A 24407-nucleotide genomic window follows, 5' to 3' on the forward strand; every position below is an offset into this window, starting at 1 on the left:
GGAGGTGCCAGATGGAAAGACAGATTCTGCCATGGGGACCAGATTAGTTGAAATGTATCTTGAAGGGGGGCTTCAGAGAGTGGGTTTTAACCCCTTCCCGCCCTATGAAGTGCTGTTGCATTGAAAAACTATGCAGTTCATCTTCGAATGCAGCGTCACAAAAACAAATTATTTTGTAAAAAATAAAACTATATAAATTTGTAGAGATGAGCGAACCGGGACAACCGAACCCGGTTTCGGTCCGAACTTCCGGAAAAGTTCGGTTCGCAGCGAATCCGAACTTCACCGGGTTCGGCCGAACCCGTTTTGACCGAACCCGGTCAAAAATATTATACAAGGGCGTGGCTTGGCGGTCGATCCGAATGGCCGCGTGAGTACTGAGCTCCTGCACCAGAATCTACAAAAAAGCTACTAAAGCCTCAGAACCAGCACAACTTCTGGCCGAAATCAGCTCCCCACACAGACCGGAGCACTAACCCGACATGCCGAGACGCCGGAGGCCCGTTCCGAGACCTACCAAGCTCACGGACTTCTTCCCGCCACGGCAGGCAGAAGAAATCCAAGATGGAGGAGACTCGTGCTCCTTGGCGGGCTCCCTTACCTCCGAACCACCTTCACACTCACCGCATTGCCTCCATAAGGCCACAGCTACTCAGAGGAGAAGTGCCTCGGTCCCGATGACAGCTCCTCCACTCACTGCAGCAAAGACGAGGAAATAGATACAGGGTTTCCCAGCTTCAGCCCTCGCTCATTCAGGAAGACGGGGGCGCCATCTCCAATCGTCTGCACTTACCTCTGCATCTCCGTCGCCGCCATTGCCGAGCTCTAGGAGTTCGTCCCAAGAGAGGCAGAAACGATTCTCTCCGGCACCACTAGCGACTCAGGTAGGAGATTGTATAACCCTTGGGGGCCCTTTGTCAGAGGGAAACAACTTAGATGATATGCCCTCCTCAGCTAATTTGGTCACAGAGCTGGCAATGAAGACCATGCTTCAGGCTCTTAGCACCTCTCTGCAAGCAGGATTTGCTAAAATGTTACATCCCTTGTCATCAGCAATACAAGATGTAGAACTGAGAGTTCAACATGCTGAATCCAAACTAAGTGATTTTGTTGTGTCTCATAATGAGGTGATTGATGCACACTACGGCCTAGAAGCAGAAGTTACTCAGTTAAAAGCAAAAATGGCTGACCTAGAGGACAGATCCCGTAGAAACAATATTAAGATCAGAGGGATCCCTGAAGAGGTCGCTGCGCCAGATCTGCTTAAATTTGCACAAGAATTTATTAAAACCATGCTTCCTGGATGTTCCCCAAGGGATATTATTATAGACCGAATTCATAGACTTCCAAAACCAAAACATCTTGCGGACGAAATACCACGTGATGTAATAGCCCGTATTCATTTCTATCATATCAAGGAACAATTGATGTCATCGCTCAAGAAAAAAGAGGATACGCCACCACAATACAGTATGATATCCATTTTTACAGATCTCTCAGCGGCGACGATGCAGTTACGAAAATGTTTGGCCCCTATAACAAATGCCCTACGGGGCAACAAGATCTTATACCGCTGGGGATTCCCGGTCCGCCTAATTATTCATAGGAACAATTCTTTACACGTGATCCGAAGCATCTCGGAGGGAGTGGAATTGCTGAAAGCTTGGGACATAACGATACAGATACAAGAACAACCATCTAACCACCCCCCCCAAAGAATAAGAGATGAATGGCAGATGGTGGATCATCGGAAGCAACGCAAAAGATGAAAGAATCGATATGTGTCTTCTTCTCTCCCCTACCTCGGCTGGTCGAAGACGTGACGGAATATTCTTCATCGAAGGCTTAACCGAAGCTTAGCTAATATTGGTGTAGTTGCGGTCATGTTGGCCCGACATCAAGCTGACTGTCTTTGCCCCTTTTCTGATGAACAGTTTTATCTGTTCATGGTTTGTGCTAGATTTATATAGAATCTATTGTTCTTTGTTTATTTCTTTTTTATATTCTTGTGCTAGCAGCAGAGAAACCTATTGTGAATATGATCGGCAGAAAATTAATGAGCTGAACACACAATATACAGGTAAGGGGGAAACAAAATTATTACCTCCTCAGATAAGACAACACACAGCTTCTCTTTATAGGTACAATGGTTATTAAATTAGCCTCACTTAACGTTAACGGTCTTAACAGCCCGCATAAAAGAGCACATATGTGGCAAGAAGCAAAATCTATAGTATGTGATATTCTATGTGCCCAAGAAACACATTTATTACAAACAGATGCGAATCGCATCAATCACCATTTATTTCCTCATACATTCCAAGCACATTACACGGCCAAGTCCAGGGGAGTTTTAATAGCTATAAAAAACTCTGTAGCTTTCCAAAAGATTCAGGCCCATATTGACCCAAATGGTAGATACATTATATTAATCTGCATGATTAACAACGTAACTTATACAATTGTAAACGTTTATGCTCCCAATCGTCACCAAATTCGTTTCCTTCATAAAATATTCCGAATAGTGAACAAATTTCGCCAGGGAAGGGTGGTAATCTGTGGAGACTTTAACGCTATAGCTGATGTCTCTCTGGACACCACGAATCCCACGCGGCAATCTCAGGCTCAACTTGGACCTTTGGTATTAAAACAAGAACTATACGATGTGTGGCGGGCTCAACATAGCACAGAGAAGGATTACTCTTTCTACTCCACAACCCATAATAGCTACTCCCGCATAGATATGTTTCTAGTGGACAAAGAATTGCTCTTTTCTACTACAAAATCTTCTATAGAGACCATTAAATGGTCGGACCATGCGGTAATAACCTTGACAATTGAGGAAAGTAATATAGCTAACTCTACCTACCTCTGGAGATGTAACCCTTTTTTACTGTCCCATTCGGAACATAAACAAACTATTGCTAGTGACCTTCGGGAATACTTCCAACAAAACGACAATTCCCAGATTAATGATTTTACCCTATGGAATGCCCACAAAGCCTTTATTAGAGGCACTCTCATTCGCTTGGGACATATAGTTAAAAAACAGAAAATGGCCTTAATCTCTTCCCTTACAGCAGAAATTCACCACATGGAAACCCAAAATAAAATTAGGCAGACGCCACAACACGCTGAAAAGCTTTTCACTCTCCGACAACGCCTTAGATGCAGTTTACTCTCAGATTACGAGAAGAACCTCAAAAAAACCAAAGCGAGGTATTACTCACAGAACAATAAGGCCGGCAAGCTGCTGGCAGCTAGACTGAAGGCGCAATACCAAAAAGCCAAGATCCCATATCTGACAGATCCCCTCACCCAAATGAAAATAACACACCCCACAGACATTGCTAATCAATTTCGAGCTTTCTATGCTTCTTTATATAATTTGGAAAAAGACCCTTTCTCCCCACATCCGTCGGAAGTAGACATCCAAGCCTTCTTGCAAAAAATAAATCTACCTCATCTTTCTGAGACCCAATTGGCTAGTTTAAATGCACCGTTCTTAGAAAAGGAAATTTCTGATGTTCTTAAACTAATGCCCAACGGCAAATCCCCTGGCCCAGATGGACTTACCAATATGTACTATAAATCACTACAGGAAACATTATTGCCGTATATGTGTAGATTCTTTCAGAAAGCAATGGACTCTGGATCTTTGCCAGCCGAAAACCAAGCTGCCTTAATCGTCACCATTCCGAAACCAGGGAAAACTATAGATGCCCCTCAAAACTTTCGTCCTATCTCACTATTGAATGTAGACGTTAAAATATACGCAAAAATACTAGCTACGAGATTGGCCCCCCTACTACCCACACTGATCAAGGAAGATCAAGCAGGATTCATAAAGGGTAGACAGGCCTCAGACAATACTCGTAGAGTGCTAGGGATCCTACACATTATAGAACAATCAGAGATACCTTCGGTAATGCTAGCCCTAGACGCTGAAAAAGCGTTTGATCGTATCCATTGGGGGTATGCCTTTTCCACGTTGGGAAAGATGGGGTTCAAAGGCTGTATAATTGATGCGATCAAAGCTCTATATTCGTGCCCGTCAGCCCAAGTATATACTAACGGAGTGCTGTCTGATACTTTCCAAATTACAAACGGTACTAGACAAGGTTGCCCTCTATCCCCCCTGGTGTTTATACTATCTATGGAACCCCTAGCCCACATTCTACGAACACACACAAATATTCATGGTATATGTATTGATAACCAAATTCATACAATCTCCTTATATGCAGATGACATTATACTTTCCTTAGCCTCCCCAGAGGATTCCTTAGAAGCCACCTTAGATTGCATTCAGAAATTTGGACAAGTCTCACTATACAAATTAAATACCCAGAAGTCTCAAATATTACCACTAAACATTTCTCCCTCTGTACTCCATTTCCTTAAGTATAGATATCCATTTGACTGGAGAGATAAAGGCATCACATACCTGGGTATAACTCTAACAAAATCCCACAAGTCGTTATACAGATCTAACTATGAGCCCCTTTTACAAACAATCCAGGTTGAAATGGCTAGATTGCATAAATTTGAAGTGTCTTGGATAGGCAGGATTGCAGCCTTTAAAATGTTATTATTGCCTAAACTGTTATACCTGTTTAGAACGGTCCCAATAGCCGTTCCAAAATCCTTCTTTAAATGTATCCAACAAGCTATCATGAAATTTATTTGGTCTTTTCGCAAGCCACGTGTTGCAACACATATTTTGACCAGGGATAGAAGATCAGGGGGATTGGGTATACCAGATATTTATGCCTATTATGCTTCCACTTTGGTGGCACTTTTCAGTCCGGGTTGGGCGGCTGATCGCTCAGTGCCTTGGGTTCAAATAGAAACATCATATGTATATCCTTCTAGCTTGAAAGCCCTCATGTTTCTCGAGTTTTGGAACATAGCCACGCCTTCACAAGTATCCCCATTCACTAAAGCAGCCTTAGGATGTTGGTCCTATATACAACAACACTCCACTAATCGTACGCCTCTTACCAACTCACAAATTCCTTTAGAAGTATTGGAATTGGCCATTCCTCATTTAAATTTAAACAAATGGAAGTTGGGGGGAATCACCCAAATATCGCAGTTGTACTGTAATGATGTATTGAGCTCCTTTGAATATTTAAAGCTCTCATACTCCCTTCCAAGAAGCGATTTTTATAAATATCTACAGGTCAGACACTTTATATCAACCTTAAAAAATTTACATCCTATCTGTAATGTAAAACTTTTTAGCTTGCTGGCCAAACATACTAAGATACTTAAAGGGGTTTATGATACACTGTCAGGGCACACTGACTTTCGTAAAACTCACAATGTTTTATTATGGGAGCGGATGTTGGGTAAAACTTTTGGAGAGGAAGAATGGAGGAAAGCATATAACCAAATCCACAGGTCGTTGCAATGCAGCTCCCAGGTAGAAGCAGCTTTGAAAACCCATCTACAATGGTACTACACCCCGGATAAATTACATATCATGTTCCCAGATGTTTCAGAAACATGTTGGAGGAGTTGTGGCAATAGAGGCACGCTATTACATGTATTATGGGAATGTCCAGTAATACTAAGCTATTGGAAAGAGGTATTTGCTTTACTAGAGTCCTTGTTTGGAACACGGATTCCTGTATCCCCTCAATTAGCCCTACTGTTCTTAAATATGGAAGACATCCCTCCGAAAGATAGAATACTGTCATGTAAAATATTGGCTATGGCGAAGCTAGTTGTATCTAGGCATTGGAAGAGTGCTGATACACCCACTCAGGCGGAATTGTTGTTACTAATCAATTCTTCTTATGCTTATGAGAGAATAATTGCATATGGCAATCTTAGTTTTCCTAAATTTTCCAACGTCTGGAATTGCTGGATAACCAGCCCTCTATGCCACCAAATATAGCTCTTACACAAGCAACTAATACCATATTATTATTATCATTCTTCTTCATAAGAGACCTTTTGAAGATATACAAGCTGCTAGCGATGTTGTTGTTTTGTTATATTGTTGTACTGTTATACTATCTTACCGACACAAAGCTGTCACGATGAATAAGATGCTGTAATTTTGCTATATATATTTAACATGCTGCGACATGTAAATGATGCATCTACTCTTTCTGAAAAAATTAATAAAAATGATTGAACAGAAAAATATTATACAAATCGGCAGCCACTTGTCTCTATCAATCACTGATAGAGAAAAGAGGCTGCTGATTAAAAATAAAATAAAAAGCATTTCATACGTACCTGGTCGTTGTCTTGGTGACGAGTCCCTCTTCTTCCTCCAGTCCGACCTTCTTTTCTGACGCGGCAGCCTGTGATTGGCTGCAGAGGCCTCTGTAGCCTGTGATTGGCTGCAGAGGCCTCTGCAGCCCGTGATTGGCTGCAGCGCTCACATGGGCTGCATCATCATCAAGGAATGTCGGGCCGGATGTCGAGAGGGACGCGTCACCAAGGCAACGGCCAGGAGACCGGACTGGAGGAAGCAGGGAGTTCCCGGTAAGTATGAACAGGTACTGTGATCGGTAGTCACTGTCCAGGGTGCTGAAACAGTTACTGCCGATCAGTTAACTCTTTCAGCACCCTGAAGAGTGACTATTTACTGACGTCGCCTAGCAACGCTGCCGTAATGACGGGTGCACACATGTAGCCACCAGTCATTACAGGGCCTCATGCACACGACCGTAAAAACACCCGTTATTACGGGTCGTAATTACGACCCGAAATAGCGGGCCCATAGACTTCTGTTAGCCACGGGTACCTCCCCGTTTTCTCACGGGAAGATGCCCGTGCCGTTAAAAAGATAGAACATGTTCTATTTTTTTATTTTACGGGCCGTGCTCGTAATTACGACTCGTAATTACGAGCACGGCCGGCCACGGGCAGCCGGCCGCTTTTGTGAGCCGTGCTGTCATTATAAGGGTATGTTCACACGACAGCGTCCGTTACGGCTGAAATTACGGGGATGTTTCCGCCTGAAAACATCCCCATAATTTCAGCCGTAACGGCATATGCAGGCGCTTGAACGCAGCGTCCATTACGGACGTAATTGGCGCTATTTTTCATTGGAGTCAATGAATAACGGATCCAATTACGGCCAAAGAAGTTACAGGTCACTTCTTTGACAGCGGCGCGTAAATTACGCCTCGTGTGAACAGACAAATGTCTGCCCATTGATCACAGCAGCACAGAATCTGCACGCTCCTCTAATGAAATACTCTGTGCTGCTGTGAACTCTGCTCTTACCATTACGTAGCTCAGTCTGTTACCTCTCCTCCATCCTCAATAACACCTTCACATGATTTGCAAGTCACCACCCCGCACAAGATCCGCACGCTCATCTCCTGAAATACTCTGTGCTGCTGTGAACTCTGCTCTTACCATTACGTGGTGACTTGCCAATCATGTGAAGGTGTTCTTGAGGACAGGAGTGGAGGAGAGGTAACAGACTGAGAGCTACGTAATGGTAAGAGCAGAGTTCACAGCAGCACAGAATATTTCAGGAGAGGAGCGTGCAGATTCTGTGCTGTTGTGAACTTTGCTCTTACCATTACGTAGCTCAGTCTGTTACCTCTCCTCCACTCCTGTCCTCAATAACACCTTCACATGATTGGCAAGTCACCACCCCGCACAAGATCCGCACGCTCATCTCCTGAAATACTCTGTGCTGCTGTGAACTCTGCTCTGACCATTACGTGGTGACTTGCCAATCATGTGAAGGTGTTCTTGAGGACAGGAGTGGAGGAGAGGTAACAGACTGAGCTACGTAATGGTAAGAGCAGAGTTCATAGCAGCACTGAATCTGCACGCTCATCTCCTGAAATACTCTGTGCTGCCTTAAACTCTATGGACAGGACAGGATCCTGTTTCTTTTAAATGCTGCACTGTAGCGCAGCCTTATATAGTGGATCGAGCGGGTTCCACAGCAGCATTTAAAAGAAACAGTGTGTGTGTTTGTGTATGTGTGTGTTTGTGTATATATGTGTGTTTGGGTAAGTGTCTTTGTCTGTTTTTGTTTTTATATGTGTGTTTGTGTATATATGGGTGTGTTTGTGTATATGTGTTTGTGTATATGTTTGTGTATATGTGTGTGTGTGTGTGTATATATGGGTGTATTTGTGTATATGTTTGTGTGTAGATGTTTGTGTGTGTTTGTATATGTGTGTGTGTTTATGTGTGTGTGTTTGTGTATATATGGGTGTGTTTGTGTATATGTGTATATGTGTGTGTTTGGGTATGTGTGTTTTTGTTTGTATATGTGTGAGTTCGTGTATATGTGTGTGTGTGTGTTTGTCTGTTTATGTGTGTGTGTGTGTGTTTGTGTATGTGTTTGTGTATGGTTGTGTGTGTGTGTGTGTTTGTCTGTTTATGTGTGTGTGTGTGTGTGTGTGTGTGTGTGTGTGTGTGTGTGTATATCTTGTTGTGTTTGTGTATATATGTGAGTGTTTGTGTATGGTTGTTTGTGTGTGTGTGTGCGTGTATATATGTGTGTAGGTGAGTAGAAGTATTGGTATTGTTCACATTGATAACTGTTTTTTTATGTTGTTGCAGATTTTGATGTACCGATTGGACTACGTCTTCGATTCGTTGGACTACTGCGTAGATCTACGTTTTTTCAAATTTTAATAAAATGGTTAACGAGGGTTTTGTTGTGGATTTCTTATTTCAATAAAAAAGAATTGTCTTTGTGTTTTTTTTTAAACTTTATTAGTGCCTAGATAATGGCAGTTGGCTGATTGACAGCGTCCATTATTAAGGCGGGGCTTAGTGTTAGCCGGTGCAGAGGCTAGCACTAACCACCCATTATTACCCCGGTACCCACCACCACCAGGGGTGCCGGGAAGAGCCAGGTACGATCCAGTACCCGACCATCTGTTGTGATGGTCGGGTACTGGGGCGGCCGTAGGCTGGTATTATGAGGCTGGGAAGGGCCAAAAACAGTGGACCTTCCCACCCTTGTAATGCTAGGCTGCTGCTGCTGTGTTGTATCGGGCTGGTTATAAAAATGGGGGGGACCCCCACGTCGTTTTTTGTTTTTTTCAATTTAACAATAGACGGGTCCCCCACATTTTTAATAACCAGCCATATACAAGGCCGCAGCAGTCTGGCATTACATGGGTGGGAAGTGCCACTGGTTTTGTCCATTCCCAGGCTAATAACACTGTTGTATGTGGCTGGTTATGATAAATTGGGTGGAACCCCATGTCTTTTTAAAAAAAATATTAAAATAAATCAATAATTAAAAAAAATGACGTGGGGTCCCCCCCACTTTTATAACCAGCCAGATACAACACAGCAGCAGCAGCCTAGCATTACAAGGGTGGGAAGGTCCACTGTTTTTGGCCCTTCCCAGCCTCATAATACCAGCCTGTGGCCGCCCCAGAGCCCGGCCATCACAACAGATGGTCGGGTACTGGATCGTAACTGGCTCTTCCCGGCACCCCTGGTGGTGGTGGGTACCGGGGTAATAATGGTGGTTAGTGTTAGCCTCTGCACCGGCTAACACTAAGCCTCCCCTTAGTAATGGATGTTGTCACTCAGACAGCGGCCATTACTAAAGTGGTAGTAATAAAATTTGAAAAGAAAAAGACAAAGATATAGATAAAATATTTTATTGAAATAAAGCACCCCCAACACAACCCTCATTAACCATTTTATTGTAGGAAAAAAAAAGTCCTCTAAGTAGTCCTCGAAACCGACGTAGTCCAAACACCAAAACTGTAAAAAAAATTTAAAAAAAATTAAATAAAACATGTCGTAGGCTTAGATTTAGTTTCATGTGTGATACTGACTGTTATACCATGTATAGAAGCCTGCCGCGAAGTTGACTTAGATACAGGGCTCCAGCAGACAGTATCATACATGGCCATACAGACATATATACAAACAAACATACATGCAAACATACATACATACATATATACAAACATGCAAATATATACATGCAAATATACATACACACATGCACATATATACATACATGCCAACATAAATGCACATATATACATACATACATGACAACATACATACATACATACAAACTCTTTGCTAAAACCGAAAAATGGGTGTTTGGGGTGCAGGAGATACCATTTTTGGGTCAAATCCTCACGCCTTCCATCCTGAAACTAATGGCCAAACTGAGAGGACTAATCAGTCTGTGAAACTATACTTAAGGTGTTTTATCTCAGACTGTCAAGATGATTGGGTCTCCTTCATTCCCCTCGCCAAATTTTCCCTTAAAAACCGGGTCAGTAGCTCGTCGGGGGTTTCCCCCTTCTTCTGTAATTTTGGGTTTAATCCACGGTTCTCCTCCGTTTCACCTGGTGGTTCCAACAATACCGAGGTAGATGTCGTTCATCGGGAACTGTGCACAGTCTGGGCCCAGGTTCAGAAGAACCTTGAGGCGTCCCAGAGCATCAAAAAGACTCAGGCAGATAAAAGACGTTCAACTAACCCTCTGTTTGTGGTCGGGGATCTGGTGTGGCTCTCTTCTAAAAATTTGCGCCTTAAAGTTCCGTCCAAGAAGTTTGCTCCCCGGTATATAGGGCCGCACAAAATTATTGAGGTCCTCAACCCTGTCTCCTTCCGGCTGGAGCTACCCCCGTCTTTTCAGATACACAACGTGTTCCATGCCTCCCTCTTGAAAAGCTGCTCCCCGTCCTTGGCTACATCGAGGAAACCTCCGGTCCCTGTTTTCACTCCGGATGGGGTAGAATTCGAGGTAGCCAAGATTGTGGACAGCAGGATTGTCCAAGGCTCCCTCCAGTACCTGGTCCATTGGAGAGGATACGGGCCTGAGGAGAGGACTTGGGTACCCGCCCAGGATGTTCACGCCGGTATATTGCTCAGCAAGTTCCATCTTCGGTTAACCAACAAGCCAGGCCCACCTAGGAAGGGTCCAGTGGCCCCTCATAAAAAGGGGGGTACTGTAAAGGGTTTGCCAGACACAGGTTCTGTGTCGATGCCCGGGGTTAATCAGCCTTCATCAGCTCCAAGGTCTGCTCGAGTGATGCGATCTCTTACTACTCAGGCTGGCAGGCTGAGGAGAGGGAGAACCTATCACAGCCTGGCCTGACGGTTGTAGCTCCCTCCCTTGGTCTATTTTTACCCTCACTTGCAGCATGTTCCTTGCCTGTGATATTCTGGTTTCCTGGCTCTGCGCTTCTTGCTATTTACCTTAGTGACCGCTGTTACTTATTAACCCTGGCTTGACTGACTATTCTCCTGCTCTGATTTGCTACTTCGTACTCTCCTGGTTTGTCTCGGCTCGTTCACCACTGCCTGTTGCGCACGGTGTTTCCGTGGGCAACTGCCCCTACCTCCCCCTTTATCTTCTGTGTGCCCTTGTCTTGTGTTGTCTGTCTTGCACTTATTGAGCATAGGGACCGTCGCCCAATTGTATGCCAACTCTTAGGACGGGCCGTGCAAGTAGGCAGGGACTGAGTTTCGGGTAGATTAGGGCTCACCTGTCTGTCTCCCTACCCCGTTTCATTACACTATGGCACCTGATAGCTCTGCTACTTGATAGGAGACAGCGGCTCAGCAGACAGTATCACATATAATATGCTTAGATACAACGGCTTAGCAGACAGTACCACACATGCTAGGCCCAATTAGAAGGTTAATTGTGAAAAAATTTCTTATGGTGTTTTTCGATAAAGGTCACTTGAACTGGTATCATTTAAACAGTTAACCGATGAATGACGCTGTTTATGTGTAATTTACCCTGCGGACTAATGTACCATATAATGTATTACATTTTTATTTTTTTTTAAAAACCTACATTTTGTGGGGTGAATTGAAAAAAACCTGTAATTCCGCCATTTCTGTTTTGATTTTACAGTGTTCATCGGGCGGCATGAATTGCATGATAACTTGATTCTGCGGGTCGTTACGATTATGGCGATACCAAATTTATATAGTTTTATTTTTTACAAAATAATTTGTTTTTGTGACGCTGCATTCGAAGATGAACTGCATAGTTTTTCAATGCAACAGCACTTCATAGGGTGGGAAGGGGTTAAAACCCACTCTCTGAAGCCCCCCTTCAAGATACATTTCAACTAATCTGGTCCCCATGGCAGAAATCTGTCTTTCCATCTGGCACCTCCAGCAGACTCCTTTCAGTCTAGTTTGATTTCTTTTACCTCAGAGTTCCTCTTTTTACCTTTTTTTAATTTCTTCTTTCCCTCTCCCCTTCTTCTCCTTCTCCCCCCACTTTTTTAGAACTATTTCTAACAGGAGCTGTGCAGGTTTAGAAAAATATGTCTGCTTTCTTCCAAAAACAGCACCACACCTATCCACAGGTTGTATCTGGTATTGCAGGTTTGCTCCATTGAAGTGAATGGTAATGAGCTGTAGTACCACACACAACCTATGGACAGGTGTGGTGCTGGTTTTTGGAGAAAGCAGACAAGTTATCTCATCCTGGACAACCCTTTGTCATGGATAGTTCTTGTGCGGAGATGCTCCCTGCATTATCCCTTTTCCTTTATGGCCTCTGATATGTTCTATTCAGCTTTATGGCCTCTGTGTTAAGTACACTGCCAGTCAGTAAAGGGTTAACACTTCAGACCACTGTGGGTGACGTCACAATGTATGAGTTGTGCAGTGGTAATAAACTCCTGTAGTAATGATGATGAAGGTGCTGATGTCATAAATACAAATGTTTATGACATAAAGAAGATTCCATATTAGAAGGTTTTACTGCCACATTCAGCGCCATATTGGATGGGACTGAGGACCTTGAGCTTGACTTCCCCACCAATACCGACCTGATGTAATTTGGAGGTTCTAGCAGGGAAACCCTTCACCCCAGACCACTTCTTCATCACAGTCATGCCATCCTCTTCATACGGGTTGTCTGTAATAGAGGGGGGTTTCCAGCAGGAGATCCCCCTCTATTAGCCAGAGCGGAGACAGGTGCTACAAGGAGGCATCTGGAGGACCCGTCTCATCCGTGGATCGCCCATTCATTTTAATGGGTGCCCAGGAAGAGAGACATCCGCCTAGCCAACCAGATCAGCCGATTTATGTGTTTTATGTTGTTCGTTCATTGTATTGTCTTTCCTTGAAAATCTGAGAAAACGTACAAATTCTGTTACAAATGATATTTTGGCACCTTCTAAGCCCAGAGGAAGGGCAATCCTCCAGCCATGGTTTCCCTAGAGGTTTCCCCCACAGGGGGTTTTTCCTTTCCTGCGTGCTGGAGGGTGACTCTTCGTGAGTCGGAGGTTTGCCATTTTGGGTTTGGTCATATAATATAATAAAAGTTTTGACCATTTAACACCCAATTATAATGTTTTGTGTCTTTATTTTGCATTCTTTGGTTTGGTGATTGGGATTCTGGGTCTATCACATATCACAAAATCATAAGGCCGGACATCTACTTCCCACACTGACATAGAATGGAGACAACAAGCGTTGCTGCACAATTAAGTGTACACATCCTTACATTAAGATATTGTATTACGGTCTGTAGCCTTTGGGGGAATATATTAACCTTTCTACAACAGTTTACTAGCGTAGAAAATTCACAAAATGCGCAAATGTCGACATTTTTGGGGGCAAAAAATGGGCGGGGCTTAGCAGAAATGGCCAACAATTTTACTATAATTTACGCCAGTAACTGATGTCAATTATAGCAGAAATCTATATGTATAATGCGGCCCAGATTTATCTCTGGGGGGCGTAACAAGGCAAATGTACAGCAGGCCGCAGCACGTAGAAAGTACTGATGACAGGCCGCGTTGCAACTAAAAGATGCGACACATTTATTAAGAGTCATTCGCCTTCGCCTGTTAATAAATGTGTTGCATCTTACTCCAGCAAACTGTTTAATAGGACTGGTGTATGAAACACCAGTATTAAAGGGAATGCGTTGCTAGAAATTATGACAAATAGCTGCCCCCATACAGTTTAATGCCCCCTTAGCTACCTCTAGTACCAGTGCACACATATAAAGCGCCAGTGCCCATATAGATAGTGTCACACACAGTGCCCATGTAGATGGTGCCACCCCCCTCCCCCAGGGATTCCACTCCAGGAGGAGCCCCTGCCATCACTGTCCATATATGGACAGTGACGTAAGGCATTCCCTATAGGAGCAGAATCCCTGTCCAGAGCGTCGGCCACGCTGTGGCCAGGGATTGCACTCCAGGAGGAGCCCTTGATGTTACTGTACATATATGGACAGTGACATCAGGGGTTCCGCCTAGGAGCGGAATCCCCGGCCAGACCATCAGCAATGCAAAGGCAGTGGATTCCGCTCCAGGAGTAGTCCCCGACGTCAATGTACATATATGAATAGTGAGATAAGGGGCTCCGCACTTAAAGTAGCGCTGTGCCCGGGAATTCCTCGGTGAGTGGTACTAATACAGAAGCAGGGAGCTGACGATCCCTTACATTAGCATCGGATTCAACTGGATCTGCATCCTGAGGACGCAGATACAGTTGACACCAAGACATACCACCGGCCGCTTGGGACAGCGTAAGGGCATGACCACACATGGCGGAATTCCTCCGCAACTGTCCGCATCGATGCCGCACAGAATCTGCGTTGCAGATTCTGCAGCGGATCTGCACAAAATGTGCAGTACATTGATGCGGACTAGCTGCTGCAGACTGCGGGAAAAGTGCTTCCCTTCTCCCTATCAGTGCAGGATAGAGAGAAGGGACAGCACTTTCCCTAGTGAAAGTAAACGATTTTCATACTTACCGGCCGTTGTCTTGGTGACGCGTCCCTCTTTCGGCATCCAGCCCGACCTCCCTGGATGACGCGCCAGTCCATGTGACCGCTGCAGCCTGTGCTTGGCCTGTGATTGGCTGCAGCCGTCACTTACACTGAAACGTCATCCTGGGAGGCCGGACTGGAGACAGACGAAGGGAGTTCTCGGTAAGTATGAACTTATATGTTTTTTTACAGATACATGTATATTGGGATCGGTAGTCACTGTCCCGGGTGCAGAAACAGTTACTGCCGATCGCTTAACTCTTTCAGCACCCTGGACAGTGACTATTTACAGACGTCTCCTAGCAACGCTCCCGTCATTACGGGAGCCCCATTGACTTCCTCAGTCTGGCTGTAGACCTAGAAATACCTAGGTCCAGCCAGAATGAAGAAATGTCAAGTTAAAAAAGCAAGACGCATCCGCAGCACACATGACATGTGCATGACAGCTGCGGACTTCATTGCGGAACTTAGAATCTCCATTGAAGTCAATGGAGAAATTCCGCCATGAGTCCGCCACTGCTCCGCAACAGACAGAGCATGCTGCGGACACCAAATTCCGCTCCGCAGCCTATGCTCCGCAGCGGAATTGTACGCATCGTGTAAACGAACACTGCTAAATTAAAGTGAAAGTCAATGGAGAAACGGCTCCGCTGCGGATTAACGCTGCGGAGTGTCCGCAGCGGAATTTAAGTGGAATTCCGCCATGTGTGAACCCGCCCTAACACCGCCCGGAATCCTGGACTGTCCCGCTGTATCCGGGACGGTCAGGAGGTATGCAGTAATTAGGACCATGCACATGCGCAGATTCCACAGTAAATGCTTGTTCATGAGCCTGCAAAAGAGGAGCTGCTCAGTTTGCCATTAGGGTGATGACTGACGGATAAGGCCTCGTTCACATCTGCAGTATTGTCTCTGGTAAAATCACGGCCCCCCTCCTGACGGAAAGCCAATGGAATCCACTAAAGTCAATGGGTTCTGTCAGCAGGTGGCGGTGTCCGTTGTGCGACTGAACCGTTGCTTCCATTATTCCTTTGTTCTGCACCACTGACGGAGCAGAACAACGAAATACACCAACGCAGGTGTGAACAGGGCCTTAGAGAGATAACTGAATACAGCAGCTGGCCATAAACTGAAATACTCTGCAGGTACAGAAGACAAATGGTAGACCAATTAGAAATGTGATTTATATTGTACAATACATACAAGGCAATTTAAAAAAAAAAACAGTGCAAAGGTGTACATAGCCTTTAAGCAATCAGGAGGCATATTTTCAGGTTCTGCTGGACTTCTCCCATATACCGGCGTTTCAGGCATCCTATTGGTCCACGGTGTCCTCAATGCCCACCCCATTTAGTTCTTGTTTAGCCACAATGCCCGCACGCCACAGCAAGCTGACAGTGCCCGCCCTAATGGTATATACAGGGGTGATGGAGATTTTATACCGAGATAATGGTGGGCTGGTACATACACGGATAATGGTGGTTATATATGGGGATGATGGCTGGTATATACAGGGATGATGAGAGTCCCTTATATAACCCCCATATTCCCTGTATATTACCCCCAAAAGGAGAGATCAGCAGCACATCGCAGTCCAAAACTCATGGAAAACTATTTTATGTTTCACCCATCCCACCCATCGCTGGATGTGGGTATACTAGGACACATGACTAATATGATAATATTTTAATTAAGAATTGTACATCCTAGTACAATAGCTAAAGAAAATTAACTTATGAGGTTTAGAGTTAGTTATATGTCAAAATTTTGATCTAAGGTATGCGCACCGTGACGGGCAGTAGTCATGTAGACTGAACGCTTCCATGATTTGAATACGCTGTGACGTGGCACATTGGGTCACGTGAACGTGGTATACAGGTTACATCAACACTTTCATGACGTATCTTGTGGTTCGCGCTTGGGCATTAGAGATGAAAAAGACTGGAAGTCAACATGGCGTTCTGGGCCGGATGAAGAAGAAAAGAGAACATGAATGACTCCAATCTGAGAAGATGTCCCCTGTGAGTCACTGAATTTCACTGCACTGTATTCACTTACACTACCGTTCAAAAGTTTAGGGTCACCCAGACAATTTTGTGTTTTCCATGAAAACTCACACTTATATTTATCAAATGAGTTGCAAAATGACTAGAAAATTTAGTCAAGACATTGACAAGGTTAGAAATAATGATTTTTATTTGAAATAATAATTTTCTCCTTCAAACTTTGCTTTAGTCAAAGAATGCTCCATTTGCAGCAATTACAGCATTGCAGACCTTTGGCATTCTAGCTGTTAATTTGCTGAGGTAATCGGGAGAAATTTCACCCCATGCTTCCAGAAGCCCCTCCCACAAGTTGGATTGGCTTGATGGGCACTTCTTGCGTACCATACGGTCAAGCTGCTCCCACAACAGCTCTATGGGGTTGAGATCTGGTGACTGCGCTGGCCACTCCATTACAGATAGAATACCAGCTACCGGCTTCTTCCCTAAATAGTTCTTGCATAATTTGGAGGTGTGCTTTGTGTCATTGTCCTGTTGTAGTATGAAATTGGCTCCAATCAAGTGCTGTCCACATGGTATGGAATGGTGTTGCAAAATGGAGTGATAGCCTTCCTTATTCAAAGTCCCTTTTACCTTGTACAAATCTCCCACTTTACCAGCACCAAAGCAACCCCAGACCATCACATTACCTCCACCATGCTTGACAGATGACGTCAGGCACTCTTCCAGCATCTTTTCAGTTGTTCATAAGAGGCTGGACGCAGCACGAAGGGCTTCAGAGGGAAACCTCCATGACAAGACATAGTAGGGAAAGGGTTAATTTAGTGTGAGAAGGAGGGAGTAGTAGGGGGAGGTAGAAGAGGGGTAGGGAGGAGTCAGGGGACGTTACCAGTCTTCCCGCTGTTTTCGGCATTGAGCCGGAAGCAGCGGGAGGAAGAACAAGCAAAAGTGACAAGCTCCCTCTGCTACCGCGCTTACTTCTTACCTGGCCATGTCGGAGGTCGGCATGTTAGAGCAGCTGCGTGCGGCAGCTGCATTCCACCGTCCCGGGTGGTTGGAGGAGACCGTGGCTGCACTGTCCAGGATCCCGGAGGCTAACTCGCCTCCACGCCAGGTCCGGCGCTCAGGGTCAGTAGCTCTGAGGGACAGGCTCCCCTCCCCCGGCCCCCTCCCTAGTGCTAGTACTGTGGCGGCGGGGGGGGGGGGGGAGTTGGCAACCCGTGATCCTGCTCGTATGAAGCAGAGAGCGTCGTCGGGGGCGGCGGTGGCTCAGGCCGGTTCTCCCCGTCGCTCCCGGCGGTCCCGCCCACCAGAACACCTCAGCCCAGAGGTAGTCACGGCGTCGCAGGGGGAGCCCTTCAAAGGACGCTGCAGGCCAGGCAGCTGGGAGGGCCGCCTCTTCCCAGGCCCTGCGTCCTGGCAGGAATCCCCAGCCGCGACAAGGTCCGGCGGTACACAGGGGGTCGCAGGCCGGGCTCCCTGTCACCCCTCCTCCATCGGACGTAATATCCAGAGAGCAGCCCACGGCCGCCCCGCATGGTGATGTTCCGGCCAGGGGGCAGGCTTCCTTGAGACCTTCAGGGAGGACGCCTAGATCATCAGCGGAGACGAGGCAACAGGTCCGGTCGGAAGTCTGGGTCCCTGCGGTCGGGCGGCAGGTGGCCGGCCCATCTGTCAGCATGTTGTTGTCCCCGTGTAGGAGATGTCGGTGGGATGGCCAGTCGTCGGCGAGAGAGGATCTGGAGGATGGCGAATTGGACGATTTTCGGCGAGGTCAGGATTTTCCGGCTGACGGGAACACAGCGCCTGGGCAGCCCGGTGAGTACGTAACTCCTTCTTTGCCGTATCCAGCGATTTTTATGTCGGGTGTTGGGGGGGGCAGCAAGCACGGCATCGGCTGCCGGTAGCGGCGCGGTCGGGCGTGACGGCGCTGGCTTAGCGGATTTAGTGTGTTGCTTGCGGGAGTTGGTCGGGTGCTTAGAGAGGGCTGCGGCGCCTGTAGCTACGGCGGGGTCCCCGGCGGTAGTTTGGGAAGGTCCTCGTGAGGTTGGAGTGTTACAGTCGCGTCCCGGGGGTTGTGGAAGGGTTGGCGGCGTCTAAGGAAGCGGTCGCGGTGTCCGTTCAGACTGAGGCGCAAAAAGATGGTGATCGGGTGCGGCTTGACGATCGTGCTCGTGGCGAGGTGTATGTATGCTTCGAGGGTCCGTTAGGGGCACACCTAAAACAGGAGGTCCGCGAGCTGATCTGGAAGGACGAGTACGTGGAGATTTTTTCTCTTCTGCCGCTTGCAAAATTCAATTTGGATAAAGGCAAGCGGGACGAGAGTAAGAAGGAGGAAGAGGAACGTAGGCGGTATAGGCTTATCCCGCAGACGTTCGTCAATTGGTCGCAAGCGTTTGCCATTTTAGCCAGCGTGATCGGAGAGAAGGTGCCTGAAGATTGCTCGGCGTTATTTTGCTATTTTGATGCCATTGGGGAGGCTCATAGGGCATACGGGGGTCAGGCGTGGTTGCGGTACGATGAGCAATTTCGCCAGCGAAAGGCGGTTCGGCCGGCGATTCGGTAGGACCAGAAGGATGTTGCGCTTTGGTTGAGGGTGACGGCTCCGGTGAAGCAGTCCTTTCCCGGGAGCATTGGCCAAGGAGGTCAGTCTAGCCAGGCCGGGCAAGGTTCAGGGGCAAAACTGGGATTCTGCTGTCAATTTAATGATGGCCAGTGTAAGTTCGGGGCCACATGTAAGTTCAAGCACGTGTGTTCAGAATGTAATGGTTCATCCCACGGGGCTGCCAAGTGTATGTGGAAGAAGCGGTCAGGGAACCAGTCCTCCTCGGCTGGTCAAGGGGTTGTCGCCGGTGAGGGTGGAAAGGATGGTCCCGTATCTAAATGAGTATCCAGATAGGGTTGCGGCCAAGTTAATTTATGAAGGGTTTCGTGTTGGTTTCGTTATACCTCCGCCTCCTTATGAGGTTCTGGTGACGCGGCGCCAGGGCCGCCATCAGGGGGGTATTAGGGGTAGTGGTGTGAGGGGCCCGGCCAAACCTAATTGAAAGGGGGGCCCGGCAACTGCCTCGACATTCTTTTGGTAGGAAAAAACGGGCCCCTGCAATGGGGCCCGTTTTTTTCACCAAAAGAATGTCGAGAGCTGCTGCTGCTGCTGCGGGCCCCCTCCCCTCGTCATGGGGGGCCGTCAAACCGTCCGCCCGCGCGCGCGCACCCGATCGCGCGCACAATGAAACTCCCGCGCGTGCGCACTCGCGAGCGCGCATCCACGAACGGCCGCACTGGAGACCGCCCGCGCGCGCACCCGCGATCGGCCGCGCGCGCACCCGCGAACGAAGCGCGCGCACCCGCGACCGGCCGCGCGCGCAGCCGCGGACACACATGGACAAAACTTACCTGGAGCCTGGCTGGAGGTGAAGGACTGGACGTCTGGACCGAAGACCTCCCCTGGAAGACATCGCCGGAAGAGGACTGGAGTGGGAGCAGCTCTTCTGACACAGTGAGTAAATTATCTCAAAGTGTTGTTTATGTATGGCCCTGTTCACACAGTATTTTGCAGGCAAAAAAAAATCTGCCTCAAAATTCCTTAAAGAATTTTGAGGCAGATTTTGACCTGCCCACACTATCTTGCCGCGTTTTTTTGCTGCGTTTTTTGCTCGCGGCGATTGAGGACAGCAGACAAAAAACGCAGTGAAAAATGCATTTTCTGCCTCCCATTGATTTAGATGGGAGGTCAGAGGCGGAACCGCAGCATGAAAGGACGTGCTGCTTTTTCTTTTTTCCGCGACTGGCTCCCATTGATTTCAGATTAAATCAATGGGAGGCGGTTTTGGAAGTTTTTTGGTGCTGATTCTGACGCAGTGTCCGAGTCAATATCAAGGCCCAAAAACTCTGTGAACTGGGCCTTATTGTTAGGGCTTATTCAGACGAACGTGTAATACGTCCGTGAAACGTGTGTGATTTTCACGCGCCTTGCACGGACCTATGTTACTCTATGGTGCCGTGCGGACTGTCAGTGATTTTCACGCAGCGTGTGTCCGTGTGTCCGTTGCGTAAAACTCACGACATGTCCTATATTGGTGCATTGTTCGCGCATCACGCACCCATTGAAGTCAATGGGTGCGTGAAATTCACGGCCAGCACTTCCGCAGCCGTATAAACTATGAATGAAATTAGAAAAGCACCACGTGCTACAAACATACAAACAGAGTGTCATAATGATGGCGGCTGCGCGAAAATCACGCAGCCGCGCATCATACGCTGCTGACACACGGAGCTGTTATGGACCTTTTGCATGCGCAAAACGCCACGTTTTTTGCGCGTGCAAAAAGCACACGCTCGTGTGAATCCGGCCTTAGGGTAGGAACACACTAGGCATGAACACTGCGGATTTTATGCAACACATTTTATTGTGGATAATCCGTAGCGTATCACAGTCGCAGCAGAGGGGGTGAGATATGAACAAATCTCATCCACACGCTGCAAAAATAATGGACCTGCAGTGTGACTTTTTGGCTTTTTAAGTCGCATGTCAATGTATTCTGTGGAATCGCCGCTCCTCTGTTGCGGAAATGCTGCGGTTCTGCCGCAAAAATCACACAAGAGAAGAAAAAAAAGGTACTTTTTTAAATTGAAAAAGTTTAGACTTGCCCCGGCCGTAGTTCTGGTGACGCGATCCTCTATTCTTAGCGTAGCCCCGCCTCCTGTCATGACGTTTCATCCCATGTGACTGATGCAGCGGTCACATGGTCTACAGCGTCATCCCAGGAGGCGGGGCTACGTTCAGAAGAGAGAGATGCGTCACCAGGACTACGGCCCTGGCAAGTCTAAACTTTTTTTCCCTGCAGGATTCCCGCAGCGGACATGCCTCACGAAACCTGCGCCGCTATTTGGTGCGGTTTTGCTGGCAGAATTCCCTGCGGCCTCCGGGGCGGATAAGCTGTGGAGTTTTACTCAGCATATCCGCCTAGTGTGTCCCTTATGATGTCGCTCCTGGAGCTGCTGCCGGTCTCTAAATAGGCAGTTGGTCCAGTAGAATTTGGAATTATTTTTTTTTGTGAACCAGCTTAAAAAAATACAAAACTTTTGTGTTAGGGCCTGTTCACATCACTGTTCGCTTCCGCTCCGGGGTTCCGTCTGAGGTTTCTGTCGGGTGAACCCCGCAACGGAAAGTGAAAGTGATAACATGATAGCACAGCTTCCGTTTCCATCACCATTAGCGCAGTCGACTGCGCTATTCCGTCCGAAAACCAGCCGGAATGGTGACGAACCACCGCTCCGGGGTTCCGTCTGAGGTTTCTGTCGGGTGAACCCCGCAACGGAAAGTGAAAGTGACAGCACAGCTTCCGTTTCAGTCACCATTGATCTCAATGGTGACGGAAACATCGCTAATGGTTTCCGTTCGTCACCATTCCGGCTGGTTTTCGGACGGAATTAATAGCGCAGTCGACTGCGCTAATGGTGATGGAAACGGAAGCTGTGCTATCACTTTCACTTTCCATTGCGGGGTTCACCCGACAGAAACCTCAGAAGGAACCCCGGAGCGGAAGCGAACAGTGATGTGAACAAACCCTAACACAAAAGTTTTGTATTTTTTTAAGCTGGTTCACAAAAAAAAATAATTCCAAATTCTACTGGACCAACTGCCTATTTAGAGACCGGCAGCAGCTCCAGGAGCGACATCATAAGGGACACACTAGGTGGATATGCTGAGTAAAACTACACAGCTTATCCCGGGAGCCGCAGGGAATTCCGCCAGAAAAACCGCACCAAATAGTGGCGCAGGTTTGGTGAGGCATGTCCGCTGCGGGAATCCTGCAGGGAAAAAAAAGTTTAGACTTACCCCGGCCGTAGTTTAGGTGATGCATCTCTCTCTTCTGAATGTAGCCCCGCCTCCTGGGATGACGCTGTAGACCATGTGACCGCTGCAGTCACATGGGATGAAACGTCATGACAGGAGGCCGGGCTGCGCTAAGAATAGAGGATCGCGTCACCAGGACTACGGCCGGGGCAAGTCTAAACATTTTTTATAAATTTAAAAAAGTGCCTTTTTTTTTTTTTTCTCATTTGTGATTTTTGCGGCAGAACCGCAGCATTTCTGCAACAGAGGAGCGGCGATCCCACAGAATACATTGACTGCGACTTAAAAAGCCAAAAAGCCACACTGCAGGTCCATTATTTTTGCAGCGTGTGGATGAGATTTGTTCATATCTCATCCTCTCTGCTGCGACTGTAATACGCTGCGGATTTTCCACAATCAAATGTGTTGCATAAAATCCGCAGTGTTCATGCCTAGTGTGTTCCTACCCTAAGGCCGGATTTACACAAGCGTGTGCTTTTTGCGCGCGCAAAAACGTGGCGTTTTGCGCTTGCAAAAGGTCCATAACAGCTCCGTGTGGCAGCAGCGTATGATGCGTGGCTGCGTGATTTTCGCGCAGCCGCCATCATTATGACACTCTGTTTGTATGTTTGTAGCACGTGGTGCTTTTCTGTTTTCATTCATAGTTTATACGGCTGCGGAAGTGCTGGGCGTGATTTTCACGCACCCATTGACTTCAATGGGTGCGTGATGCGCGAACAATGCACAAATATCGGACATGTCGTGAGTTTTACGCAGCGGACTCGCGCTGCGTGAAAATCACTGACAGTCCGCACGGCACCATAGAGTAACATAGGTCCGTGCAAGGCGCGTGAAAATCACACACGTTTCACGGACGTATTACACGTTCGTCTGAATAAGCCCTAACAATAAGGCCCAGTTCAGAGTTTTTGGGCCTTGATATTGACTCGGACACTGCGTCAGAATCAGCACCAAAAAACTTCCAAAACCGCCTCCCATTGATTTAATCTGAAATCAATGGGAGCCAGTCGCGGAAAAAAGAAAAAGCAGCACATCCTTTCTTGCCGCGGTTCTGCCTCTGACCTGCCATCGAAATCAATGGGAGGCAGAAAATGCATTTTTCGCTGCGTTTTCTGTCTGCTGTCCTCAATCGCCGCAGGCAAAAAACGCGGCAAGATAGTGTGGGCAGGTCAAAATCTGCCTCAAAATTCGGTGCGCGGTTCCAGGCGGTCGCCGGTGCGCATGCGCGGGAGTTTGCGGGTGCGCGTGATCGGTCGCACGGGCGGCGGTGTTTGACGGCCCGCATGCTACCCAGGGCCGCCATCAGGGGGGGTATTAGGGGTACTGATGTGAGAGGCCCGGCCAAACCTAATTGAAAGGGGGGCCCGCAGCTCATGACATTCTTTTGGTGAAAAAAACGGGCCCCATTGCAGGGGCCAGGTTTTTTTCTACCAAAGGCAAGTCGCGGCAGTTTGCCGGGCCCCCCTTTCAATTAGGTTTGGCCGGGCCTCTCACATCAGTACCCATAATACCCCCCCTGATGGCGACCCTGGGTACCATGATATAGTACTGGACGGAGTACCGTTAACAGGCGGTGCCACGGTAGGGGGGCCCAGAAAATGTAGCTGTAGGGGGCCCTGAAATTCCTGATGGCGGCCCTGCGCGGCGCAATCTTAAGTCGGCTTACTTGCATGCCGAGATCGTGTCGGAAAAACTGTTAAAAGAAGTTTCGTTGGGGCGCATGGCGGGGCCGTTTGTTGATCCGCCAATAAATGATTTAGTGGTGTCCCCATTGGGTATTGTGCCAAAGCGGGAGCCCCAAAAATTT

General features: G+C 47.2%; 1 protein-coding gene across 3 annotated transcripts in view; it reads left to right on the top strand.

Moving 5' to 3' along the window:
- The window catches only part of LOC142698164 (protein kinase C delta type-like), a 336589-nt gene that overhangs the window by 300029 nt on the left and 12153 nt on the right, over positions 1-24407 (top strand). Inside the window, exon 6 of one of the 3 annotated variants that reach the window (XR_012865715.1) lies at positions 8557-8633. The exons of the other annotated variants lie outside the window; for them this stretch is intronic. The gene's annotated coding sequence lies outside the window, so the exon portion shown is untranslated. Of the gene's footprint in view, positions 1-8556; positions 8634-24407 lie in introns of those variants that run through there. 3 annotated transcript variants of the gene reach the window in all.

This window comes from Rhinoderma darwinii (genome assembly GCF_050947455.1).
Source record: "Rhinoderma darwinii isolate aRhiDar2 chromosome 12 unlocalized genomic scaffold, aRhiDar2.hap1 SUPER_12_unloc_4, whole genome shotgun sequence".
Classification (NCBI taxonomy): Eukaryota; Metazoa; Chordata; class Amphibia; order Anura; family Rhinodermatidae; genus Rhinoderma; species Rhinoderma darwinii.